General features: G+C 42.8%; 1 protein-coding gene across 5 annotated transcripts in view; it reads left to right on the top strand.

Annotated features, from left to right (window-relative positions):
- slc8a3 (solute carrier family 8 member 3) overlaps nucleotides 1–27004 on the top strand; it is a 518329-nt gene that overhangs the window by 323933 nt on the left and 167392 nt on the right. The window lies entirely within an intron of this gene.

Genomic DNA, 27004 nt, shown 5'->3' on the forward strand with positions numbered 1-27004 from the left:
TAAGGCCAATGATGTTGTGGGGATGGAACTGGACTTTCTCACGGTGGTGTCTGAAAAGAGGATGCTGTCCAAGTTGCATGCCATCTTGGTCAATGTCTCCCATCCACTACATAATGTACTGGGTGGGCACAGGAGTACATTCAGCCAGAGACTCATTCCACCGAGATGCAAAACAGAGCGTCATAGGAAGTCATTCCTGCCTGTGGCCATCAAACTTTACAACTCCTCCCTTGGAGGGTCAGACACCCTGAGCCAATAGGCTGGTCCTGGACTTATTTCATAATTTCCTGGCATAATTTACATGTTACTATTTAACTATTTATGGTTTTATTACTATTTATTATTTATGGTGCAACTGTAACGAAAACCAATTTCCCCCGGGATCAATAAAGTATGACTATGACTATGACTTACCATGATCAATAACCGACCAACCTGCATGAATTTGGACTGTCAGAGCACCCAAAGGAAATCAATTGTTTTAGGAATCTGATGCAGAACTATCCACTGGGCCTGAGTGTACTTGAAGCCTTGATGCTCAGGAAGTTGCTGTGAGAAAAGATGCTGATGTTGAATTTAGAAGTTTTGGTTGTATCTCTTCAATCTTTTGACTTGTCTGATATAGGTTCCATGGCTATCACAAACACAGGCTTATTGGGATGACAGCCCAGTAGACTGAAGTTTTGTACCATATTAGAGGACTCTGGGAGTAATCTGGGAGCACTCTATGACAGGCATTCCCTCAGTACTCCCCACTCCCCACCCCTCCCCTCCCTGCAACCTAATATGCTTACTTCCTTGCTTTTCCTCTTCTGAAGGGGGTTCTGAGGGTGCTAGTACTGCTTTACTATTTGATTTGATGATTTAATTTGTTTTTGGTTCTCTTGATAGGCTAGTCACAATTTAGCCTTAGGGATGTTATAAGAGTACGGCTGAATTCAAATATATTGTAAAGGTCCGGAGAGGATATTTGTTTTGCTTACCTGCAGTGGAACAGCAGATTGCTCACTCCTGAGGCACTAATTCACTACCTGCATAATGTGAAGCTTGGTACAAAGCGTGTTCTGTTATGTGGTGAGCAAGAGTAAAGAGACAAATTGCAGCATTCGTAGCCAGCTGTCCCTCGTGTATCCAGCTCTATTACCCCACCTGACAGATCATCCCAAAGACGATTTAGAAAGGGTAAGGCTCATTGAAAACATGTGTGAAGTTATTAGTGCCCCCGTAGTTGACTGCTTTAAATTGAGTTAAAATAATCTATAAACATTACACTCAAAAAAGATTAAGCAGTTGCACTCCAAAAATGAGAAGGGTTAAAACGCAATTCATTTTAAAACCATGTGAGTGAGAGTTATTGAGAGAGAGAGAGAGAGAAAGAGAAAGAAAAAAATCTCATTTTCAGTGTCATTTTAACCTGGCTCCCCTGCGGAGAAAGCATGAAATTCAAATCCAGTGAGCTAGAACACGAGGGGAGATGCCAGGGAGTGCTATTCACAGTATCCCAGCCCAGGAAGCTCTGAAGCTCAGCAGTTTCTCTAGCTCGGATTTGATGCTCATTGTTGTAGATTGATGGAAAGTGAACAGAGAGTATGGCAGAGATTCTGCAACAGGAGGGAATCTGCAGATGCTGGAATTTCAAGCAACACACATAAAAGTTGCTGGTGAATGCAGGCCAAGCAGCATCTCTAGGAAGAGGTACAGCTGGCCTGCTGCGTTCACCAGCAACTTTTATGTGTGCTGGCAGAGATTCTGTATAATTTTCTAACTGGCATTCCTGGCAAGAACCGTTCCTTGTTCAGAACGCCCCGAAAGAAATCAGCCATCCAAACTCAAAGTTCAAAGTAAAATTTATTATCAGAGTACATACACGTCACCACATACAATTACTACTACTACTCTGTCAACTCAGGCCTAGGGGGCAGGCGTCGGGCACAATGACGGACTCTCCACCTCTCCCTCTCCCTCATCAGTGTGTTCAGTTCATCTACATTAGCCGCGCCACTGTCTTCTAGGAGCGTGTTGACCATAGTCTTGGGAGGGGGCCCAGGGTTCATCCTCCCGTGCTTGGGCTCCCATATGATGACTAGGCTGGCAGGTAGCTCGGGCTGGCATAGACAGTGCCCCGCTAGTTGCAGTCTTCTCGCCTGATTTTAGTGGTATGCATCGGTAGGTTGTTATAGAGCTTGATGTTCATCATGTGCTGTTGTCAACTCACATCAAGAGCCATCCGGAGCATTCGTGTATAGCAACCATCCAGAGACTTTCGCATCCCCGAGACGTACAACCCCAAGACACTTCCTGCAGGCATATTTAGCAGATCTATAGAACAATAACTGTAAACAAGATGAATAAACAACCATCCGCACAAATGCAAATATAAATAAACAGCAATAAATAATGAGCATGAAATAACAAGATAAAGAGTCTTTAAAGTGAGGCCATTGGTTGTGGGAACACCAGAAGTAGAATGAGTGTACAATAGTTATCCCCTTTTGTTCAAGAACCTAATGGCTGAGGGGCAGTGACTGTTCTTGAACGTTGTGATGCAAGTCCTGAGGCTCTTGTATCTTCTACCTGATGACAACAGCAAGAAAAGAGCATGGCCTGGGTGGTGAGGATCTTTGATGATGGATGCTGTTTTTCTATGGCAGCATTTCATGTAGATGTGCTCAATGGTTGGGAGTGTTTAACCTGAAATGTACTGGGCCAAATACACTACCTTCTGTAGGATTTTCTGCTCAAAGGAAATTGGTGTTCCCATACCAGACCATAATGCAGCCAGTCAGCACACTTTACACCACACATCTGTGAAAGTTTGCCAAGGTTTCTGATGACATGCCGAAGCTCTGCACACTCCGGAGGAAGCAGGGGCACTGCCGTGCTTTCTTTGCAATTATATGAAATAATGGGTCCAGGACAGGTCCTCTGCGATAGTAACACCCGGGAATTTAAAGTTACTGACTCTCTCCACCTCCAATCCTCCGTTGATTAGTGGCTTATGGAGCTCTGGTTTTCCTCTCCTGAAGTCCACAACCAGTTCCTTGGTCTTATTGACATCGAGTGAGAGGTTGTTGTTACTACACCACTCAGCCAAACTTTGAATCTTGTATGCTGATTCATCACCACCTTTGACACAGCCCACAACAGTGCTGTCATCAGCAAACTTGTACAGTTCCTATAAAAAGTATTCACCCTCCTTGGAAGTTTTATGTTTTAAAACATTGAATCACAATGGATTTAATTTGGCTTTGTTGACACTGATCAACAGAAAAAGACTCTTTCGTGTCAAAGTGAAAACAGATCTCTACAAAGTGATCTAAATTAATTACAAATATAAAACAGAAAATAATTGATTTTATAAGTATTCACTCCCCTTCAATACGACTCACCAAATCATCACTGGTGCAGCCAATTGGTTTTAGAAGTCACATAATTTGTTATGTGGACATCACTGTGTGCAGCCAAGGAGTTTAAATTGATTGTAGTAAAAATACACCTGTATCTGGAGGGTCCAACTGCTGGTGAGTCAGTATCCTGGCAAAAACCACAGCATGAAGACAAAAGAACACTCCAAGCAACTCTGTGAAAAGGTCATTGAAACACTCAAGTCAGGAGATGGATACAAGTCCCAAATCACTGAATGTCATCGGAGTACAGTTAAGTCAAATCATCAAGAAATGGAGAGAATATGGCACAGCTGTAAATCTGCCAAGAGCAGACTGTCCTCAAAAACTGAGTGACCATGCAAGTAGAGGACTAGTGAGGGAGGCCACCAAGAGACCTATGATAATTCTGCTGGAGTTACAAGTTTCAAAAGCTGAGATGGGAGAGACTGCACATTCAAAAACTGTTGCCTGGGTACTTCACTAGTCATATTGTTATGGGAGAGTGGGAAAGAGAAAGCCAGTGTTGAAAAAAACTCACATGAGATCTTGGCTAGAGTTTGCCAGAAGGAATGTGGGAGACTCTGAAGTCAGCTGGAAGAAATTTCTATGGTTTGATGAAACCCAAATTGAGCTTTTTGGCCACCAGACTAAATGCAATGTTTGGTGTAAGCCGAACACCACACATCATCAAAGACACACCATCCCCACCGTGAAGCATGGTGGTGGCTGCATCATGCTGTGGGGATGCTTCACTGCAGCAGGCCCTGGAAGGCTTGTGAAGATAGAAGGTAAAATGAATGCAGCAAAATACAGGGAAATCTTGAAGGAAAACTTGATGCAGTGTGCAAGAGAACTGCAACTTGGGAGACGATTTGTTTTTTTAGCAGGATATTGACCCCAAGCATAAAGCCAAAGCTACACAGGAATGGCTTAAAAACAACAAAGTTAATGTCCTGGAGTGGCCAAGTCAGATTTCAGACCTCAATACAATTGAGAATTTGTTGTTGGGCTTGAAAAGGACTGTTTGCTCAAGATCCCCATGCATTCTGACTGGGCTTGAACAGTTTTATAAAGAAGAATGGGGGAAAAACTACAGTATCCAGACTTGCAAAGCTGACCTATCCACACAGACTCAAGGCTATAATTGCCAAAGGTACATCTACTAAATACTGACTTGAAGGGGGTGAATACTTACACAATCAATTATTTTGTGTTTCATATTTGTGATTAATATAGATCACTTTGTAGAAATCTGTTTTCACTTTGATATGAAAGAGTCTTTTTCTGTTGATCAGATTCAAAAAAGCCAAATTAAATCCACTGTGATTCAATGTTGTAAAACAATAAAACATGAAAACTTCTGGGGGGGGGGTGAATATTTTTTATAGGCACTGTATATTATGTTGGAGCTGTACTTAGCTACACAGTCACAAGTGTACATAGGGGCTAAATACGCATCCCTGTGGCGCAGCTGTGCTGATGGAGGTTGTGGAGGAGATGTTTTTGCCAATCCGAACTGACAAGTCCAGGATCCAATTGCACAAGGGGGTATTAAGGCCCAGGTCTTAGAGTTTACTGATTAGTTTTGAGGGTATTATGGTATTAAGTGCTGAGCTGTAATCAAGAAAGAGCATCCTGACTTATGTACCGTAGCTGTCTAGATGTTCTAGGATTGTGTAAAGAGCCAATATGATGGCATCTGCTGTAGACCTGTTGATTCAATAGGTGAAATAGAGCGGATCAAAGTCAGGACTCCGACAGGAGCTGATATATTTCAACACCAGCCTCTCAAAATACTTCATCACTGTGGATGTAAGTGCTACTGGGCAATAGTGATTGGGACAGGTTACCACTCTCTTCTTGGACACCGGTATGTTTGAAGCCTACTTTTAGCAGGTGGGTACCACACACTACCGGAGCGAGAGGTTGAAGATATCTGTGAATGCACCAGCCAGTTGGTCAGCACAGGTCTTTAGTACTCGGCCAGAAACTCTGTCTGGACTGAATACTTTCCTTGGTTTCACTCTCTTGAAGGCAGCCCATGTGCCATCTTCAGATACTGAGACCAAAGGATTATCAGGAGACATGGGGTGAATGATGGTTCCTCCCTGTTCTGGTGATCAAAGTGAGCGTAGGAGGCTTTGAGCTCATCTGGAAGCGAAACTCTGCTGCCCCCTATGTCGCAAGATTAGGAGGTAGGAGGTTATGATATTCAAACCCTGCGACATCTGTCAAGCATCCCTCGTTGATTTCAGTCTAGACCAGAAGATGCAGGTAGATCTCCACTTGGTGCAGAGATCACACCTGCACTTCTTGTAGCATTCTTGATCTCCGGACTTGAATGCCTCTGATCTGGCTCTCAGCAAGTTCTGGATTTCATTGTTCATTCCGGACTTCTGAATGGCGTAAACCCTGAATGATTTTGTGGGGACACACTCATCCACAGCTGTTTAAATAAAGTCTTAATAAACTTTTAATCTGAATGCTTCTCAGCGCTGTTTAAAATTCTTGCCTTCTCTCCCCAACCCAACACACAAACAGAAGCCCTTTGCCTCAGCAGGATTTTATGACACTTGGGACTATTTGATACCACATTGATCAGCCTGCAGGTACTAAGCCTCTAATTTGCTTTTTGGCAGTTAGGATGGTTTACTGGTGAAAGAGCAAACCTGTGTTCGTCAACAGGGAGAAACAAAGATGTTCTGGGGCAAACTAAGATGCAGGATGAGTTTCACCCTGCTGTTAATTGAAATCTGCCTTTGGAACTGCCATAATTTCATCTTGTGGTTAGCTTAACATGAAGAGCTGTTGGATATCTTATGAAAATGAGTTAACCTTTAGTGAGGCAACCAAGATTATGTTTTAATCAAACAGGAAGAGAGAAGACAAAAGTTAATTACTTCCCTCAATATATTGCATTATTAAAAACGAGCAGATTTACTGCTAAATGCAATATATAAAATATAATTGTTACTATTTTCTTCTATCAATAGATAACCAATGGGCATTCATGTAAAGGTATGTTTCAATATTCTCAGTGAATGTGCTGTAGTTTGCAAAATTGAAAGCAGCTGGAGAAAAGTGGATCTATCCGTAGCTAACTAAGAACACAGGAGAGGATTAGATTTGAGTAAGATGCAGTAGATAACATTTGAGGAAGCAGCAATAAGTATTCAAAAATAATAGGTTAGATTGTGAGAACAAATTATCAAAAGCTGGAACAATAGATCGACACTTGCTGATTTACTCCCACAATCTAAATTTAAGAGTTTGTACAGCTTAAAAAGGAAGATCAGCTAAAGGTACACAAAAGCCTCTTCAGATAGTTGATAACATTAATAAAATATAAATTATATTTTCAAATTTACTGAAGAAGCTTATCAGTCTTCAAAGAGGAATGCACTTAACTATACTCAACTTCACTTGCCCTATCATTGAAATGTTCCCACAACGTATACACTCACTTTCAAGGATTCTTCATCCATGTTCTGAATATTTATTGCTCGCTTATTTATTTATTATTATTATTATTATTTGTTTACTTTTGAATTTGCATCATTTGTTGTCTTTTTTCACCAAGTTGGTGCAGTGACAATGTGAACAGCGAGGTGAAGATAGTGGCGCGACGCAGCGCGCGCAGCCGTTCCGAATGATATCGTATGTGTTAACTAGGGGGCCGTGCACAATCCTGATTTGATGGCGACAGCCGTGAGAAGCACGGAGGAACACCTGGAGAAACTTCTGAAATGCCTGTTTCGCTGCTGCTGCTACTATGCGATCGAGAATCTCCGGAGGGGAGGGCCCCAAATCCTCGGCTTTGCCTATTGCCTGTTGCCGGGAACGGGGTCGAATCACTTGGCAGAGATGGTGCTCAGTGTCGGAGAGCTGGTTGGAGGCTCAGAGTTTTCGGACGGACTCGGAGTCGGACTGTGGTCGAATGCTTCCAGGATGCTGCATCGGCAAGTTTACGGCGCTGGAGGTTCACCGTCTACGTGAGATGATGGGACTTTCGAGAGACTTTGAGACTTTTTACCGTGCCATGGTCTGTTCTTTATCAAATTACGGTATTGCTTTGCACTGTTGTAACTATATGTTATAATTATGTGGTTTTTGTCAGTTTTTCAGTCGGTTTGTCATGTGTCTGTGATATTATTCTGGTGAAACATTGTATCATTTCTTAATGCATGCATTACTAAATGACAATAAAAGAGGACTGCATGTCCTCATTATCTAATCTAATCTAAACTTTCATTCATTCTGTTATGGATTTATTGAGTATGCCCTCAAGAAAATGAATCTCAAGGTTGTGTGTATATATAGGTTTACTTTGAGCTTTGAACACCATGTTATATAAGCAACATATGATACATATATCATTAATAAACGTGGGCTGCTCTTCCTTTTCTTCTCTGGAGCCTGAAGAATGGGCTTGTGAAACATGCCAGGCTTACTAACAGAGCATCCAAGAGCAGATCTCCCAACATAATTACTGAGGAAACTCAGCATCATCCGGCTGTGCCAATGACCTCCATGGGGAACTCAACTGGGAAATGGCTGGAGGATCTTGGCCAAAAGTGCTGAAACTATCTAGTAATTAGGATGACAAATATCAACAGTTCCACATAGGAAACACAGTTAAAAAAAAATCCTGGCCTGCGATTAGAAGTAAGTGGGCTGTATTCATATTGGTGGATTCATTGGTAGGGTACCACAAGGGATTAGTTCAGGCCCATGAGGTATTCAATTTTTATTAAATTATTTAGATGAAATGGCAGATTGTATCAAGGTTGTTGATGAAAGAAAGCTGAGCTGGCTATCGAGCTGAGAGTCTGCAAAGGGATAAATGCGCATTAAGAGAGTGCAATGTGACAATAGAGTACAGAGTGGGGAAATGTGAAGTTATGCACATTGATTGGAAGATCATACAGTGAGAAACGTGACATTGAAATGAATAAAGACACAGATACAGCAAGCAATTAGGAAAGCAAGTGATTTGTTGGTCTATACTGCAAGGGGTTGGAATAAAAGTTAAGGAAGTCCTCCTGATATTGTTGAATACTGTGCAAAATGTTTGGTGTTTTCACATAAAGAAGGATAGGCTTGCATTAGAGTCAGTGCAGTGTAGATTCATTAGATCAATCCCTGGGTGGGATGAGGAGGTTGCCCACTCTGAGAGATAGAGTAAAGGCAGTCTACACATTAGAGTCCAGAGATGAGAGCTGAGATCAATGATAAAAGACTGCGAATAAACTTACTTACTGGGCAGGTTGTCCTGAGCAGGATGTCACTGGATCAGCTATTCATGGTTTACATTCAATGATTTAGACATGTTTCAGAGGAACCTAGACAAACCTCCTGGCACTTATCCCTGCAAGCATGACAAGTGCTGCACCTGCCCCACATCTTCTCCCTCACCACTATTCAAGGCCCAAATAGTTCTTCCAGGAGAGGCAATGCTTCACTTGCGAGTCGGTTGGGTGTTCCTGGTATAACCAGTGAGTCCTGGTGCAGAGTGGGGGACCATCTTTTGCACATCTTTGCTCTGTCCACTGCAAAAGTCAAGCTCTCCCGGTGGCTACCCATTTCAATTCAACTTCCCATTCTCACACCGGCATGTCCATTCATGACCTCCTCTACTGCCACAATGAGACAAAACTCAGGTTGGAAGAGCAATACTTCACTCCATCTGGGTAGCCTCCAACCTGATAGGATGATTTCTCTAACTTCCATTAATAACTGCCTTCACCTCCCTTCTCTTTTTCTATTCCCCTTTCTAGTTACCCTCTTACTGTTTTTCTTCTCCTCACCTGCCCATCATCTCTCTCTGGTTTTCCTCCTCCTTTCCTTTTTTCCATGGTGCATTGTCCTTTCCTATCAGATTCCTTCTTCTTCAGCCTTTTACTTCTTCTACCTATCATCTCCCAGCTTCTTACTTCATCCTCCCCCTTCCACCAATCACCAATCTTCTCACTCACCTGGTCTTAACTATCACCTGCTAAATTGTAATCCTTCCCCTCCCCCACCACTTTATTCTGATTTCTAACCACGTCCTTTCCAGTCCCGACGAAGGGTCTCCACTCGAAACATTGACTGCTTATTCCCCTCCATGGATGCTCTCTACCTTGCTGACTTTTTCCAGCAGTTGTGCATGTTGTTCAAGATACCCTGCATCTGCTGGATCTCATGTCTACTGTCCTCTTCTATGCTTTGAAGTAACACTTTAGCGGCATTTGAATGTAGTAATTGTTTCTGATTCCATCACCTTCTCTGACAGCTATCAATCACCCTTTTAGTAAAAAGTTTCTTCTAATATACCCTTTAAATCTCCTACACCTCACCATAAGATGATATGTTCTTGTTTTTGACAGCTCTACCATTGTCTATTTATTATATCCATGCCTCTGAAAGTCTTTTATACTTTAATCAGATCACTCTTCAGCTTTCTTTGATCCAGGGAAATCAAACACAGCTTATCAAATCCCATCCCATAACTGAAGTCCTCCAATCCAGGAAACATTCAGGTGAATCTTCTCTTCACTCTCTCCAGAGTTACAACATTCTTCATATAATGTGGGGACCAGAAGTGTACACAATACTCCAAGTATGTCCGAACCGGTTTTTCCCAAAATAGTAATTTAGTGTCCCAACTCTTATATTTGATGCCCCAACTTAGAAAGCCAAGTATGCGTCTTTACCATCCAATCTATCTGCATCTATCTTTCAGTGAATTACAGATTTCGAGCCCGAAGTACATTTGCTTATCAATATTCCTTAGTGCACTACCAGTTATTGTATATGTCCTACCTCTATTTGACATCCAAAGTGCATCACCTTGACTTGACAGGTTCAAATTCCATTTGCAAATGAAACACCCAACTTTCCAACTGATTTCTATCTGTTGTAGCCTTAGGTAACTTCCTCACTGACTATAATATCACCAACTTACAGTGATGTGGGTTCAATTCTGCCGCTGCCTGTAAGGAAATTCTCCCTGTAACTGTGTGAGTTTCCTCAAGATACTTTGCTTTCCTCCCACATGCCAAAGGCAACACGTTAGCAGGTTAATTAGTCACATGGGTGTAATTGCCCCAGGCTCATTGGACCAGATAGGCTTGATACTGAGCGGTATCTCTAACTAAATAAGCTTTCATATAATCTGCATATCTAATAATTATTCCTCCTACATTCACATCCGAAACTTTACCATGTATCACAAACACATTATTGATCCCTTTTGTATACCACTAGTCACAGACTTCCTATCAAACAAAAATATCCTTCTACAATTACCCTTTGCCTCATATCACCAAGTCAATTTAAGATACAATTAGTCAGCTTGCCTTGAATCTTATTTCTTAATCTACTGGGCCAGGTGAGATCTTCTGAAATGCCTTCATAAAGGTAATATAGACAACATTTGCTGCCTTTTTTCACAAATCTTCTTGGTTAATTCATCAATAAACTATCAAATTAGTGAAAGAGGATATTCCCCTCACAAAGCTATGGTGCCTTCCTGATCCAAATGAATTTGAATGCTGTTCCTTAATATTTTCTACAATATTCCCTATCACAGATCTAAGTAGGGCTCACTAGTTAGTAGTTTTCTGGCGTACTGCTGTTGCCCGTCTCAAGTAAAGGAACAATTTTAGTTATCCACCAGTTTACTTGGTGCTTTGCCTCCGTCACAATGTGCGCTGGCAATGTTGTTACTAAGTACGGAGGAAAGAGAGACACCAATATAGGGATGACAACCAGAGTTTATTCATAAGAGTTCCAACAGAACATTGATGGCTTGGTTAAGTGACACGTAACATTCTTAAAACTAGGGTCCCACGATCAGTGCTAATCAGGCATCCGCTTAAATAATACAAGTAACACAGAATCCCTAAGTTTTTCAAAATAAACTTAACAAGTTTAAGTAGACAACACCAGGAGACCGCATTGCAAAGAGTGAATCGCTTGAGAAAAACACAAGACATTCTAAATGATTAACAACTCTCGTTAAACAACAATTAACAAATTCAGGTGCTCTAAAAACCTCAGAGCCCAATGCTCTCCAGCTTCCCGCACAAGCCCGACAAGCTCATTACAGCCTATGGCCAACAAAAATGCAAAATCTCCATCAGGGCCCCATTTATTTCCTATCTCGTTTCGCATAGCTTTGTAATGCTTCAAGAATTCACAAGATGAGTGGTTGTTTTCTACAGCTAAGGAATTCGGAACTAGGTTCCAATGCCACAGGATAAGTGACCAGTCACTGAGGATTGAGACAAGGAAAATTTACTTTATTCAGATTTGTTTCCCTGGATGCTCAGTCATTGAGATTGCAGAATTTCTGGATGGGGGCAGGGAGACCAGCGGGGAAGATGAGAGGGTAGGGATCAGTGAGGAGAATGGACTTGATGCACAGAATCAGCCATGATCTAAATTGAATGGCAGAATAAACTCAAGACACTGTATGACATAGCCTTGTTTGTAGTTGGTATGAGATTCTGATCGCTACCCTCCACACTTCCTCACACCCATCATCTCTTGCTATCCCTAGCTCGAGTATTCTTGCTACCTGTGCTGCCAGGGGTAGTGGTAGAGGCAGATACATCAGGGTGGTTTAAGAGACTCTTAGATAAGCTCATGGATGAAAGAAAAATGGAGGGCCTTGTGAGAAGGAAATGTTAGATTGATCTTTGATTAGGTTAAAAGTCTGGCACAGCATTGTGGGCCGAAGGGCCTGTACTGTGCTGTGCTGTATGTTCTATGTTTTATGATATTCATTTTAGGGCACTCTTCAGCTTTCCTCGCTCATCTCCTCCACACTCCTGAGCGTTTCTAATGAAGAGCAATGTACCTTTCATGGCCTCCGACCATCCCAGAGCATTCTACAGCCAGCTGTCTTTCCGAAGTGGAGTCGGTGTTGGAGTGAGGCACACATTACAATCAATTTGTAAATGCAAAGCTCTCACAAACAGCAATGGGATAGTGGCAAATAATCTGTTCTGTGATGGAGACGGGAGAGTAAATATTGGCGGGGACATAAGGTGAATTCATCACCTCTGCATTGTGAAACTTCAATAAAGTGATACCATATACAATATTTCCTCATGACTTAAAAAGTGGCCATTTTGATAGAGACTCTGCCTGTTCACAGAAGTATCCCATTCCTCCTTTAATTTACCCTGTAGCTTTCCACCAGCTCTCTCTGCATTCTACCATTCACCTACACTATTGGCATGCCTTCAATGTGTGGAAGGGAACCTACATAGTCTGAAAGAGAACAATGCAAATTCAGTGCATACAATGGTCAGGACTGAGCCTGGGTCACTGGAATGTGAGATAGCAACTCTGTTAGTTGTTTCACTGATTCACCCAAATGCATTGTATGTGGGTTTTGCACTTCAAGATAGAATTTTGTCTAAAAATAATATAATTAAAAAAGGAGAAGATAAAATATACAGCCTGTGGTAGGATAGAAGTTGGGGAAGTTTAATTGACAAAAATGATGATCCTGGAAGGTGAAACAGGGTGGGGATGCATCAGGTAAGGAAACAGATGAGTTGACTGTTAAATGTGTTGACTTCAGAGTTTCTGAAACACGTGACAGAAAGGTGAGACACTTCTGCACAAGTTTCTGTTGCACTGGATTGGAGGAGTGTCAAATGCCAAACTCAAGAAGATCAGAGTGGTGGTGTGACCAGAGAATTAAAGAGATGAGTGACTATAAATTCGAGGTTGCACTGAAGGCTCATCCATTGAATACCTTGAGGAGTTGAAGGTTAATTATTATTATGATTCTGAGGACATGCAGTCCCCTTTTATTGTCATTTAATAATGCATGCATTAGGAAATGATAAAAAAATGTTTTACCAGAATGATATCACGAAAACACATGATAAACTGACTTAAAAACTAACAAAAACCACATAATTATAACATATAGTCACAACAGTGCAAAGCAATACCGTAATTTGATAAGAACAGACCATGGCACAGTAAAAGTCTCAAAATCTCTCGAAAGTCCCATCATCTCACGCAGATGGTAAACCTCCAGCACCAAGAACTTGCCGGTGCAGCATCCTGGAAGCATCCGACCACAGTCTGACCCCGAGTCCGTCCGAAAAACTCCGAGCCTCCAACCACCTATTCAACACCGAGCACCGAGCACCATCTCTGCCGAGTGCTTCGACCCCGGCCCCGGGAACAGGCGATACGCAAAGCCAAGGATTAGGGGCCTTCATCTCCGGAGATTCTCGATCGCACAGTAGCAGCGGCAGCGAAGCAGGCATTTCAGAAGTTACTCCAGATGTTCCTCTGCGCTTCTCACGGCTGTCTCTATCAAATCCGGAGTGTGCACGGCCCCCTAGTTAACACATATCGATACTCATCCGGAACAGCCGCGCGCACTGCGTCACGCCGCCATCTTCTCCTCCCTCCTTTCACACTGTCTGATATCTCGGAGCACCAATAAGCATCATGATGATTTTCAGGTGTCACAGAGGGAACGTGTAACATGCCTTCTACTTTTAATGCATTGAGTGCTGTGCATGAAATGGATTTGAGTAAAGAAATAAGTGATAGAAAGAGAGTCAGCCATGAATGATGATGTTAAGTATAGTGGCTTGAGAAATAAACATGGGTGGGTTATGCTTTAAAACATGATCACTAAAAAGCCCATCTTTTCATGGTTTGTCATAAATTGCTCTCATGTTCACACCAATAGGTTGTTCTAATGAGATTTGGGAATAAATTCATGGTTTAAGCTCATTTGATTGTACATTTGATAAAGGCAAAACATAATGTGTAAAGAAATGTAATTTTGAGACAGTTCTATGGAGTTTCAGAAGGTAGGTAAGTAGGTGGGCCTGATGTGTAAAGTATTAGTAAAGTCTGTTTCATTTACTCCACCATCAAGTGTTTTGTACTCAGTTTTCTCCCTTGAACCAGAAAGGCAGAGAGTTTACTGACAGTTCATTCTTAATATATAACTTCAGAGGTTAATCAAATGCACAGAGTATCTGAGCAATAGATCAATTATTGCTGACTTCACTTTGGAATACCTATAAAATCTATGAACTTGCTGCAAGTTGAAACTGCAATTTCTATTTCTATAGATCAAGTCACTTTGAAAAACTTCCAATAAACTAGTCAATGCTCTTGCAGTTGACTTAGGAGAAGGGACTGTCAATATTTAATGAATGTAATAAAATAGTCATAAAACAGCAAGAGCTTAGGAAAACATTAACTGCAGAAGGTCACAGATGAATCTATGCACTTTCGGAAGGTTTTAATCCTGGGTTACAAGAAAGGAAATACGAATCAATTCCTTAACAAATTGTAAATACAGGTCAGAGATTATTTTGAACTGAAGAATATACATGAAGGATCACAATGGAGGGCAACATTAAAAATAAAAGCGTGGAATCCAAATCAGGTCAATTGGGATTGAGGTTTATTTCAAGTTCAAGGTTAATGGTCACGTAACCATACATGAATACTAATCCTCCTTGAGGAGTCAGCAGTGGAAAGAGTGAGAAGATTCAAGTTCCTGGACGTTAACAGCTCAGAGGATCTATCCTGGGCCCAAGCCATCGATGTAGTCAGGAAGAAGGCAAGACTCTGGCTTAACTTCATTAGGAGTTTGAGGAGATTTGTCAACAGTACCTTGTACAAATGTATATAGATATACAGTCAAGAGCATTCTGACTGGTTGCATCACAAACTAGAGTGGAAGCAATGCACAGTTTCCTGAAGAGGCTCAATCAGTTCTATCACAAGCACAGCCCTCCTCAACATCAAGGATTTCTTCAAGAGGCAGTGCCTCAAGAAGGCCCTATCCATTATTTAGGACCCTTGCCATTCAGGGCATGTCTTCTTTTTATTACTACCATCAGGGAGAAGGTGTGGGAGCTCGAAGACCCACCATCACTGATTTAGGAGCACTTTTTCTCCCTTCCCCATCAGATTTCTGAACAGTTCATGAGCTCACAAATTCAACCACCTTATTCCTTTTATTTATTGATGTTTTGTAATTTCTAGATTTTTATGTATTTGCATAGTACCACAACCAAGTTCATGTCATATGTTAGTGATAATAAATCTAATTCTGACTCTGAAATACCTTAAGATCTATGGTAGATAGTTGCAGTTATTGCTTCTGCTGCAGCTCCCCATTACCCTGAAAACTAATACCATTCACAATAATTTGCTTTGTAGAGGTACTGGTAGGAGTAGTGCAATGCTATGGGGCTACCAGGAGATATGGTGTGGTGCAATGTTACTAGAAGAGTGATGTTACCAGATAATGCTACCAGTAAGAAAGAAGGTGCAGGGTGGTGACATTAGCAGGAATAAGACCATAAGACCATAAGACATGGGAGCAGAAGTAGGCCATTCGGCCTGTCGAGTCTGCTCCGCCATTCAATCCTGGGCTGATCCACTTCATCCAATCATCCCCACTCCCCTGCTTTCATCCCATACCCGTTGATGCCCTGGCTAATCAGGAACCTATCTAACTCTGCCTTAAATACACCCAATGACTTGGCCTCCACCGCCGCTCGTGGCAACAAATTCCACAGACGATGCTATAGGGTGTTATCAGCAGGTGGAACAGCACAGCGTAATGATGCTACCAACTACACTTGCATGCCGGGCAGCACCTACCCGTGTGCCCATTAATGTGTGAGTATTAATTCTCCTGCATCAAAGCCGAGCATCTAGAGATCTTAGACCACCTTGCCACTGGATCAGACTAGAGCTCTGTAAAGCCTGTGTGCACAGAAGCCCGTGAAAAGAAGCAATGCACAGGCAAAGGAGCAATGCACTCTTCAACATGGTTTTGGACCCAGAGTGTCAGGACCATCATAACAATTGCAGACTTGTATATCTTAAGAGCTTGATCACTTTTTTACCAATGGTGCTGTACTGAGTGATACATTTCAGGCAGGAGCTGGCCAATTTTCAAGCAGAGCAGTGGCTAAACCTTCTGGAGGACACTCTAGTGCAGGGCTGTCATCTTCATGAAGCCATCAAGAATTAGCTTGACTGGTGTCTTAGCAACACTGCCCAGAGTCTTGGTAAACGCCTCATGAATTTTCTGCTGTGAAGCCCATGGTGGACCAGCTGTATAGCAGAAGGTTCACAGTGCCACACAGACAAATCCCTTCAGTCGTCTTCAGCCCCATCTGTTGAAGAGTCTGCAGATGCCTCATCAGCAACGCCAGAGCTCACAGAATTGGAGTGAAACCAAGACATTCTTCATCCCGAGAGTCCGCCTGAGAAGAATGAATTTACAACCGTATTGTTGCTGTGTGGAGGTACCAGCTGGAGTGGTAGGGTGGCAGTGACACAAGTAAGGATGGGGCTGCAGTTCAGTCACACTCTACAAGCAGAAGTAACGTTGTGATGAAATCAGCAGGAGTGGCAGTAGATCAGCCTTTATCCCTTGGGCTTCCTAGGAAGAGAAGAATAATATTTGCAGCAGAAGAGCATTTCTAGCAAGCATGACAGTTCAGTATAATGACACCAGCAGGAACAATGGTGCATTTCAGTGATGGCGGCAGAGTTAATAGTGATCCTAGCAGGGGTGGGATGTGCTGTCTTCGCGAGTCATACACCTATGGACAGTAGCAGGATATATGGCGGGTTTTGGCGATCCTGGAAAGACTAATGATGCAATCTCAAACTACTAGGAGTAATGTTCTGGTGTAGTGAAGCTAACAGCAGTAATTGCATGGGGTAATGATCTAGATGGATTCACAGTGTAGTATGGTGACAGTTGGTAGCTGCAGCAGTACAGTGTAATTACACCAGCTGGAGTAGTGGTTTGGTGTTGTGCTTAGTGACTTGATCAGCCGAGAACACCTTGTTACACTCACAACACGCTGGAGGAACTCAGCAGGTCGGGCAGCATCTGTGGAAACGATGAGTCGACGTTTTGGGCCGGAACCTTTCGTCAGGACTGTAGAGGGAAGGGGCAGAGGCCCTATAAAGAAGGTCGGGGGAGGGTGGGAAGGAGAAGGCTGGTAGGTTCCAGGTGAAGAACCAGTAAGGGGAACGATAAAGGGGTGGGGGAGGGGAAGCAGGGAGGTGATAGGCAGGAAAGGTGAAGAAGGAATAGGGGAAAACACAATGGGTAGTAGAAGGAGGCGGAACAATGAGGGAGGTGATGGGCAGCTGGGGGAGGGGGCAGAGTGACATAGGGATAGGGGAAGGGAGGGGGAGGGAATTACCAGAAGTTGGAGAATTCTATGTTCATACCAAGGGGCTGGAGACTACCTAGACGGTATATGAGGTGTTGCTCCTCCAACCTGAGTTTAGCCTCATCATGGCAGTAGAGGAGGCCGTGTATGGACATATCTGAATGGGAGTGGGAAGCAGAGTTGAAGTGGGTGGCTACTGGGAGATCCTGTCTGTTGTGGTGGGCAGAGCGGAGATGCTCGACAAAGCGGTCCCCCAACCCTGATAAAGGGTTCCGGCCCGAAACATCGACTCATCGTTTCCACGGATGCTGCCCGACCTGCTGAGTTCCTCCAGCGTGTTGTGAGTGTTGCTTTGACCCCAGCATCTGCAGAGTATTTTGTGTTTACGAGAACACCTTGTGATTTCAGAAGCTTTGATGTCAACAAAAATCTTCTAATCCCTGGCACACCATGCTCTGTATGTCACCTTTAACAGCTTGATGGATGTTTAGAACCATCAACCATGCATTGAACCGAAGCAACACACCCCACTACTGAGTTATTAACGAGCCGGATAGTAATGGAAAATAGCTTTATGGAGGAACATCCTGTTGCTAAACGCCTGCTTAGCTCTTCATGATTAGCACATAGCATAGGCGATGTCTTTGACGTCCAGTTTGGTAGCATTGACATAACATTCACGTTACGTGCTGATTGTCACCAGTGCCTCTATTCCGCATGTTGTCAGCTGCTAATGTTACTGCCACGCTCTGAATGCCTTTCCCAGCAATGCAGCTGGCGTGATCTATCCTATAAGTGATGCATGAGCTGGATATCTTGCTGAAAACCAGTCGGCGCTTATTTAATTCAGCAAGGGAAAATGGACTTTTCCAGAAGTGAAGTGAGGTGACACCCATTTCCGGGTGGTATTACTCCAGGAATTTACCTGTTTTCCAGTGAATTCTGACTCTCATTTGAGCTCAGAATCAGGTTTAATATCACTGGCACATGTTGTGAATTATGTTATTTTGTGGCAGCTGTGCTTTGCAATGCATAATAAAAAAACTATAAATGACCGTAATATATTACAAATAAATTAGATAAGTAGTGCAAAAAGAGATCAAAAAAAGAAGAAAAATCAGTGAGGTAGTATGAATGGATTCATTATCTGTTCAGAAATGTGATGGTGGAGGGAAGAAGGTGTTCCTAAAGTGTTGAGTGTGTGTCCTGAAGCTGCTTCTCCTTGATGGAAGCAATGAGGAGAGAGCATGTCGTGGGCGATAGAGGGCCTTCACGATGGATGCTGCCTTTTTTGCGGCATTGCCTTTTGAAAGTGTCCTCGATGCCGAGGAAGCTGGTGCCCGTGATGGAGCTGGCTGAGTTTGCAGCTTTTTGCAGCTTGCATGTCGCAGGATTTCCGCGTCGGATATGCAAAATTCTCTATGCAATTGTAATACTCCCTGAAAGGTGTGCACGTGATCAGTGAGGTCCCAGACTGCATCCGAGGAGCAGATTAACTGAGATTGTCCGAGACCTGCCTGTGGTTGTGTCATTCCTGGGGTAGCAATGTTTTCTGAATCCCACCCCAGTTAAGGCAAAATTGATTGCATCAGCACCCTAATAACCCATTGATAATATCCACATTGCTGTGCTGTTTCTCTGCAATAATAACAAATTGCATCTCTCCATCACTCCAGTTCTATCCCTGCTCCCTAAGTGAGTTCTCCTTCCTACACAGAAAAGATGCAGGCTTGGCCACCAGTTCTAGACCCTAATCCACCCCTTGGTCTTTCCCACGGTCCCACAATCTCCGCAGCACCTCACAGACTTGACACGTTCCTTCTCATTCTCCATGGTGTTCGAAGATCAGTGGCTCGTGCCTCAGGCTTCATGGAGGTTTGTGGCAGCAGATCAGCCAACAATATGATGGTCAGTGCACTGCGTCATCACTGAGTGGTGAGCCCTTTGGTAAACCAGTGTGTCAACTCCCTTTTCCACATTTGCTCGTTCACCAACAATGATGAGATAGCATTAGAATGGAAGTAGTTCTCAGCAGGTAATGTACTGTCTGTGCTAGTTTGTGTGTGTGTGTACAACGTGCACGAGGCAGATGAAAGTAAGCGTTTAATAAATCTATTACTTTTTTCAAACACACAGCTTCCAGCTAGAAAAGTGCAAATAAAGTCTGTGAGCGTTATACATACAGTAACTCAGGGCTCTGGTGGTAACGTATTGCCGTCACAAGACTATGTTGAGTCATCACAGCTGTGACTAATCTACTGTAGTTCTTGCAGCTGGGAGCTGACGTGACTCCAAGTGGCGTCAGAGAAGCTTCAAGGAAGCCCAGGCTGGGTCCCGGGTGGGAAGAGGAGGAGCAGGCAGCCACTTAAGCCTCTAAGAAGGGAAGTGAGAGGGCCTGATTCAGATACACAAGGGTCTTCCGAGTTGTTGAATTTCACTCTGAGAACAACATTTATTTGATATGAAAATGCTACCCTCTGCACAATGCCTATCATTCAGTTTAGTAGCAAGACCAGGCCAATACATTGTGTAAATATTGGGGGAATAGTGTCAAAGTTCAAAGTAAAATTTATTATTGGAGTACATACATGTCACCACAGACAACCCTGAGATTCTTTTTCTGTGGGCATACTTAACAAATCTATAGAACAGTAACTGAACAGAATCTGTAAACTATAAACATCAGGAACAGTAAACAATCTGTGCAAATGTAGTTAATAAATAAATAAATAGCAATAAATAAAAAGCATGTAATAATAAGATAAAAGAGTCCTAAATGAGTGTAGTAATCCCCTTTGGTTCAAGAGCCTGATGGTTGAGGACAGTCACTGTTTTTGAATGTGGTGGTGTGGCTCCTGAAGGTCTTGTATCTTCTATCTGATGGCAGCAGTGAGAAAAGAGCATGGCCTAGGTGGATGAAGTTTGCTGTTTTCTTACGGCAATGTTCCGTGTAGATGCGCTCAATGGTTGGGAGGGTTTTACCCCGATCTACTGGGCCGAATCCACTACTTTATGTAGGATTTTCCACCTAAAGGCATTGGTGTTCTGTTACCAGACCATAATGCAACCAGTCAGCAAACCTTCCAGCACACATCTGGAGGAGTTTGCTGAAGTTTTAGATCACATGCTGAATCTCCACAGACTCCTGAGGAAGCAGAGGCACTCTTGTGCTTTCTTCTCAATTATATTTATATGATGGGTCAAAACGGGTCCTCTGAGATAGTGACACCCAGGAATTTAAAGTTACTGACCCTCTCCACCTCTGATCCTCCGATGATTACTGGCTCATGGACCTCTGCTTTCCCTCTCCTGAAGTCTACAATCAGTTCCCTGGTCCTTTTGACATTGAGTGAGAGGTTGTTGTTATTACACCACTCAGCCAAATTTTCAGTCCCTCTCCTGTACACTGATTCATCACTGCCTTTGATACAGCCCACAACAGTGGTGTATCATCAGCAAACTTGTATATGGTGTTGGAGCTGTACTTAGCCATACAGTCATAGGTGTAAAACGAGTAGAGCAGGGGCTAAGTACACATCCATAAAATGGATCAGAACCCCAGATGAATCTGGTGAAAGACTGCCCATGTAATGATAAACAGGCAATTATTTATCATGCTTCTCAATTGTTTATAATGACCACCGCGGAAAGGTTTTGTCATTATTGTACCTGTGTGCATTTGCCACCAGATTAATTAGGTAATACAATCCCCACCTCTTACACAACAGTGAGTGTGTGTGTAAATATGATTAGGTAATACAATCTCCACCTCTTACAGAACGGTAAGTGTATGTGTAAATATGATTAGGTAATACAATCCCCACCTGTTACACAACAGTGAGTGTGTGTGTAAATATGATTAGGTAATACAATCCCCACCTCTTACACAACAGTGAGTGCGTGTGTAAGTATGACTGGGTAATACAATCCCCACCTCTTACACAACAGCGTGTGTGTGTATAAATATGATTAGGTAATACAATCCCCACCTCTTACACAACAGTGAGTGTGTGTGTAAATATGATTAGGTAATACAATCCCCACCTCTTACTTGTGTCCAAGTATAATTTGTACTGACCAGTTTCAATGTGTGAACAATGATTTTGAGGTAGTGTAATATTTTACAGCACAATTACAAATCTGCCTCGGGGAAAATACATTCTGCATTTGTAAGAGGGAAATTGTGAGAGAAATAAGTTTTGTCAGTCAGTCAGTCAGTGAGTGCCGTCCCGAATCCAGGGTTGGCGGCTATGCACCTCCATCTTCTTCGATCTTGCAACAGCACCGAGTGCAGCCTCTCCTCCAGTTTGTTCTCGCTAGCCACCTTGGCACCGCCTGCCGCCGCCCCCGCCAAACTCGAGCCCGAGGCCGTGTCGGCCTCCAGCCGCGGCCGCTTCTTCGAGCTCGGCCCTTCCTTAGACGGAGGCCTTGGGCAGGTCCAGGCACACGGTGCAGCGCCCAAGTTCATCATGTCTCTTCTAACTAGGTGCATAGCATACGATTCGTAGATACGTGGCGAGGCTTTAATCTCTTCCATGGAAGATGGCCGTCGGCTCATAAGGAGCTCATCCGCCCTTTGTCAGGTCTTGTTTTTTTTCAGTCCTGCTAGGTGTCCTCACACCCTCCTTACCAGACTAAGTCCGGTGGGGGAGCCGGCCCAAATTGCCAAGTTTTGACAACATTGGAAATTAATAGTAAATAGAAAGGTATAGTTTGTCCTACCACCTGTTTCCTACCTTGCTTTGGTGGGCTTCTGTGTTTTTCCTCAAGAGCTGTTGTTCCTTTGGAGACGTCAGCTTTCGTAGCTGGCACTGCGGTATTTCAACCAAAACTCAAGGGAAGGATTTGACTGTATTTAATACTTTATATTGGAACAAGTAATGGGACTTAGGGCAGATAAATTTCCAGGATCTAATGGCTTTCACCTCAGAGTGCTTAAAGGAATAGGTTGCAAATTTGTAGTCACATGAGTAGCTTTCCAGAGTTCACGGAAGCTTGGTACATTTCAGGTACCAGCTTTCGTGCAGGCAGCTTTGTAGAGAACTGAATCCTAGTTGCAGTGTGTCAGCCAGTGGATCCCTAACATTAGCATCAGCGCTTCACCACATGAAGTCAGAACCAAGCAGAGGCAGTGAACTTGATCTCCAATTCTGCTGCAGGAATCAAGAATACGCAGACAATTGTCACATCCTGGGCCGAGTGGATAGATGCATTTGATATTTAGCTCCTCATATTTATGCCGGTCGTGGCTGGAGAACCCTCTCTTATGATTTGGTCTGGCAGCCCTGACGGTTGGACAAAGTGCTGGTTAGTGGCTGTGACGGCAGTTTGTGACAGAGCCTCAGGATCCACTACCATAGACCGGGTCATTAATGGCAGACTGTTCCACCTCCTAGGGCATCCATGGAAATAAGACTTGGAGGATATTTTGGGCCAATTTCAGCACAAAAACTAAATGCGGCCTCAGGAATAAAGGAACAGACAAATGCAATCTGCTCCAGAAGTGAAATCCGAAGCCTAGCAGGTGCTCTGGCATATGCGAGAGGTGGCATCATTGTGATACGTAGCATTCAGTCCACAAAATGTATTTTAGAGACAAACGGAACACATCTCTCTGACCAGATTCGTTTCGTGCAAGTAACACTTCTGACTTCCAATTGACTGCAGTTTGGAAGGCAGCTGAAAACTTTGAGGAATAAGGAAGTATTGGGTAGATATCTATTCCTAGGTACAATCTGGAATCCGATCACAGGCTTATTCTACTGCAGAGGCAGTAACATGCTGTGACCCAAAAGGAGGCTAAAAAGATAAATTCACCCAGATTGTGGAGAGTAATGAATAGGTCAATAGCAGCTTACAATGGGACAGTAAGTCTTCCGGTTCTGTGTAGCAACACAGTCCACATACTTATGTGGAGCCATGGTACTGCAGTAAAGAGTGGATATGGTGCACAGAAAACACCCTTATTTATGGTGTTGCTTTACATTAGCTTTTATTTATTCCTTCATTATTCCTAATCCTTCTGTGAATTTATCTTTCTGCCTCCTTTATATGATTTCTCAGCTCTGCCCTTTCTGTAGTACAATAAATCCCTGCTGTAAGATCAACGGCTTCAGTTTAATAAAATATGAAATATGTTGATCTCCAGATTTCAGCTTTCAGCAAATAAAATCATTCCAGTGAATCACTACATATATATCATTTGATGGAAATTAATGTATAGTTTTACTATTTAAACTGAGGGATCAGTATTGGATTGGATTTCTGGTTTTCTCCTTTATCTTCATTTGGCATGCCATCATTGAACTGGCTGATTAGACTTGTCCAAACCAATTTTACAAATATCCCCATCCAGGTCCTCTAGTGAACAATCTCTATGACTAGCAGATGACACTTAGCAACATCACCATCAAAGAATGTTCAACAAACTTTCGTCTTGTCAAACACCAATTGCAGAGCGGCCACTGGAAAATTCTATTGCATCGTGTGAAAATGCAATCATCTCATCAATGCTGTCATGTTTACGTTCCCAAGTGCCAAGTTCCACTCTTCTATGGATATTGAAGTTGTCCCTCCTCAACCCGAGATCAGAAAGGAATGGCATCTTAGCTCATTCCACTGCTCAGAGTACCTAGGAGATTCACCAGGATGTTACCTGGGATGGGGTGTTTCAGTTATGAGGAAAGGCAAGATGGGTTAAGTTTGTTTTCCTTAAAGCAGATTAGGCTGATGGGAGACTTAGTTGATGATTACAAGATGATGAGGTGCAGAGATAGTGCTGATGGTAAGAAACTTTCAGTTTAGTGGAGATGTCTAAAACCAGATAGCAATGCTTCAAGGGAAGGGGTACTTGGCTTGGATGGGATCTCAGGAAGCCTTTTTTCATTCATAGGGTAGTTATGAATCTGCAGCACACTGCGTGAAGGAATGATGGAGACAGGGACTCTCACAACATGTAAGAAGTAGCTGGACTACCACTCTAATCACCTGGACGATGGCCTTGGGACAGTGTTGGAAAATTGCATTGGAATGGAAAGTACTTGATGATGAGCATGTATATAGTGGGCCAGAAGGCCTGTTGCTATACTCTATAACCTGATAATCATGTCTTTAGCTGCACTGGCAACATGACTGGATGAGATTTGACAATATTCAACAAACATTAGACCTTTCACCATTATTTCAAGCTGGCTGTCGATATCTATTACAAAAAGATAAGAAAAACATAAGATCTTCTGGTAAGATGGAGGCGTGCTCAGACACAGTGGCTTCTACAGGGCCAACCAAAAGTAGTATTGTCTTTCTAAAATATATTTTTTATGATTGCAAGACCCTGCCGGACGTTAAGAACTTAAGGTACCTCAGGTGTGCCCTGTCAGTTCATTGGCTGAGAAGCTGAAGGAACTGGACGGTGCAGATTGTACTGCTGCCGGCGTCAGAGTGGGTCACAAAGGAGGTGTGCAGTTTAACAGTGAGTGATCGTCCTGGTCGCTTTCCTAGTGACACTGTTGGATGTCGGTGGTGTGGAATGCTGCAAGTCCGATTCACTGGTTTATTGGTGAACGGTGGCGGGGGTGGGGGGGAAGCAGACAACGGCAAAGCTTCAACAGACTGGAGTTGGTGCTGCCCTCTAGTGTTCACTCGGCAGAAGACAAGGAGTATTGTGTTCGACTGTAGATTGCTGCAATGTTCATGGACTCAGGGAGTTGGACTATATATTTTTTGTGTGACACTATTTTACTGGTCCCTTTTATGTGCTATTTGTGCCTGGTGCTGCAAATGACTGTTGGTTCTGTGTTTTGCACGTTGCCCCAGGTTACCACTGTTTCGTTTGACTGTATTCATGAATGGCTGCATGACAATTAAACTTGAACTTGAAAACAGCAGTATCCCCTATAAAATAGGTGGAAGAATAGGTTAAAACAGCAGTATGTTTGTCTTTTGAGATCCTGGTAGTAAACAGGCTCGCATGTGATCTTAGATGTAAGCGTGCTTTGTCAAAGAAACTTTGATTCCTATCTCCTGATATCTGTAGGCTGTACAAACTGCCCACAGATTGGCAATTTGAGAAGGAAGATTGGTGTGCAATGTGGAAAAAAAAGGTCAAAACAGTTTAGTAAGAGTGTGATGTGAAGTTCTTGCTGAAAAGTTAGTTTCTTAAGTCACAGTGGAGAGCATTGTGCATCTAATCCTGGGTACAAAGCAAGGCTGGGAAACGCTGGGAGCAATGAGTGTACAGCAAGAGCATTGTAAATCCTTCATATGGGATAAACAGACCCATGGGCTATATGGTGTCTACAACGTTTGTTGCTCTCAAGCCAACAGGTTGCTTCTTGGATAGTGCTGACAGGTAGGGGGCACCTTCCTCAGCCCTTCTCCACCTGCCTTGAGTTGCAATAACATGACACTATAATTACACGCTGTCAGTTCCTGGCAGCTCAGTCCACCCTATCAATAAATATCTCAGGAGTTACTGGTGAAGGAATCCTCCTGGAAGTGTCATGTCAGCTCACTGCTGAAAAGGGAGAACAGCCACCCCCAGCTGTTAAATTAGCTTATTGCATACTTTTATAGCAACAAGAAACTCTTAAACACAATCTAGTCTCACTTTGCCAGTACAGTTAGGAACAAGATTAGTCTCTACAAATGCTAAGCAGCCCATATAGATATACCTCTCTTCTTTCCAAGAGTATATGTGCTGAGATCCAGCTTTGACCAATGAATGGATTGGTTACTTTTCTGTTATTTTTAATGTTAATTATAAATCAGTAATTAAGTTTTTTATTTTGTATACCAAATTTCATTTTTTTTAATACAGAAGTACTGGCACGCTATGATACTTCTCTGTAATGCAGGGAGCTATAATTTCTGGCCCCTTTGTTTTCCCTGGAATTCTTTCATTCCAAATGCCGATCTTTACACACAGTGGCATTGAGAATGAAAGAGTTCCGGAGAAAACAAAGGGGCTGGCAATTACTGTTTCCTGTTTCCTGACACCACAATTCGGATGGCCGTTACATTGCCAAATTGGTACATCCACGCTTTTGCTTCCTGTCAAGGGCACTAATTTGCAGTCAGAATTAAGGCCATGGTAGATGTAGAAGTAAGGAACCTTGCAGCTATTCAATCTTGCTCCTTTTACAAATGGTGTAAACTTCCTGACAGTATCGCCTTGTTATTCAGAAGGAACTCTGCTTTACAATGATGTAACTCCTCCATGCAAATTGTAAATAATGTTGAAGAATAATTAAAAGCCTCAAATTTGATTGTGATTAAATCTGTGATGACATAGAGCAGTTTTTTTATGATTTTGGTCCAACATAACAAGCTAGATGTGGGGGGGAAACAGGACGGAGGCCTTGAACTGTTATAAATGTATGCTGCAAATTCAGTGAGATTTTAGTGATTTCTGATTTCATCGAAACC

The sequence above is a fragment of the Mobula hypostoma genome, chromosome 1 (assembly GCF_963921235.1).
Source record: "Mobula hypostoma chromosome 1, sMobHyp1.1, whole genome shotgun sequence".
Taxonomy (NCBI): Eukaryota; Metazoa; Chordata; class Chondrichthyes; order Myliobatiformes; family Myliobatidae; genus Mobula; species Mobula hypostoma.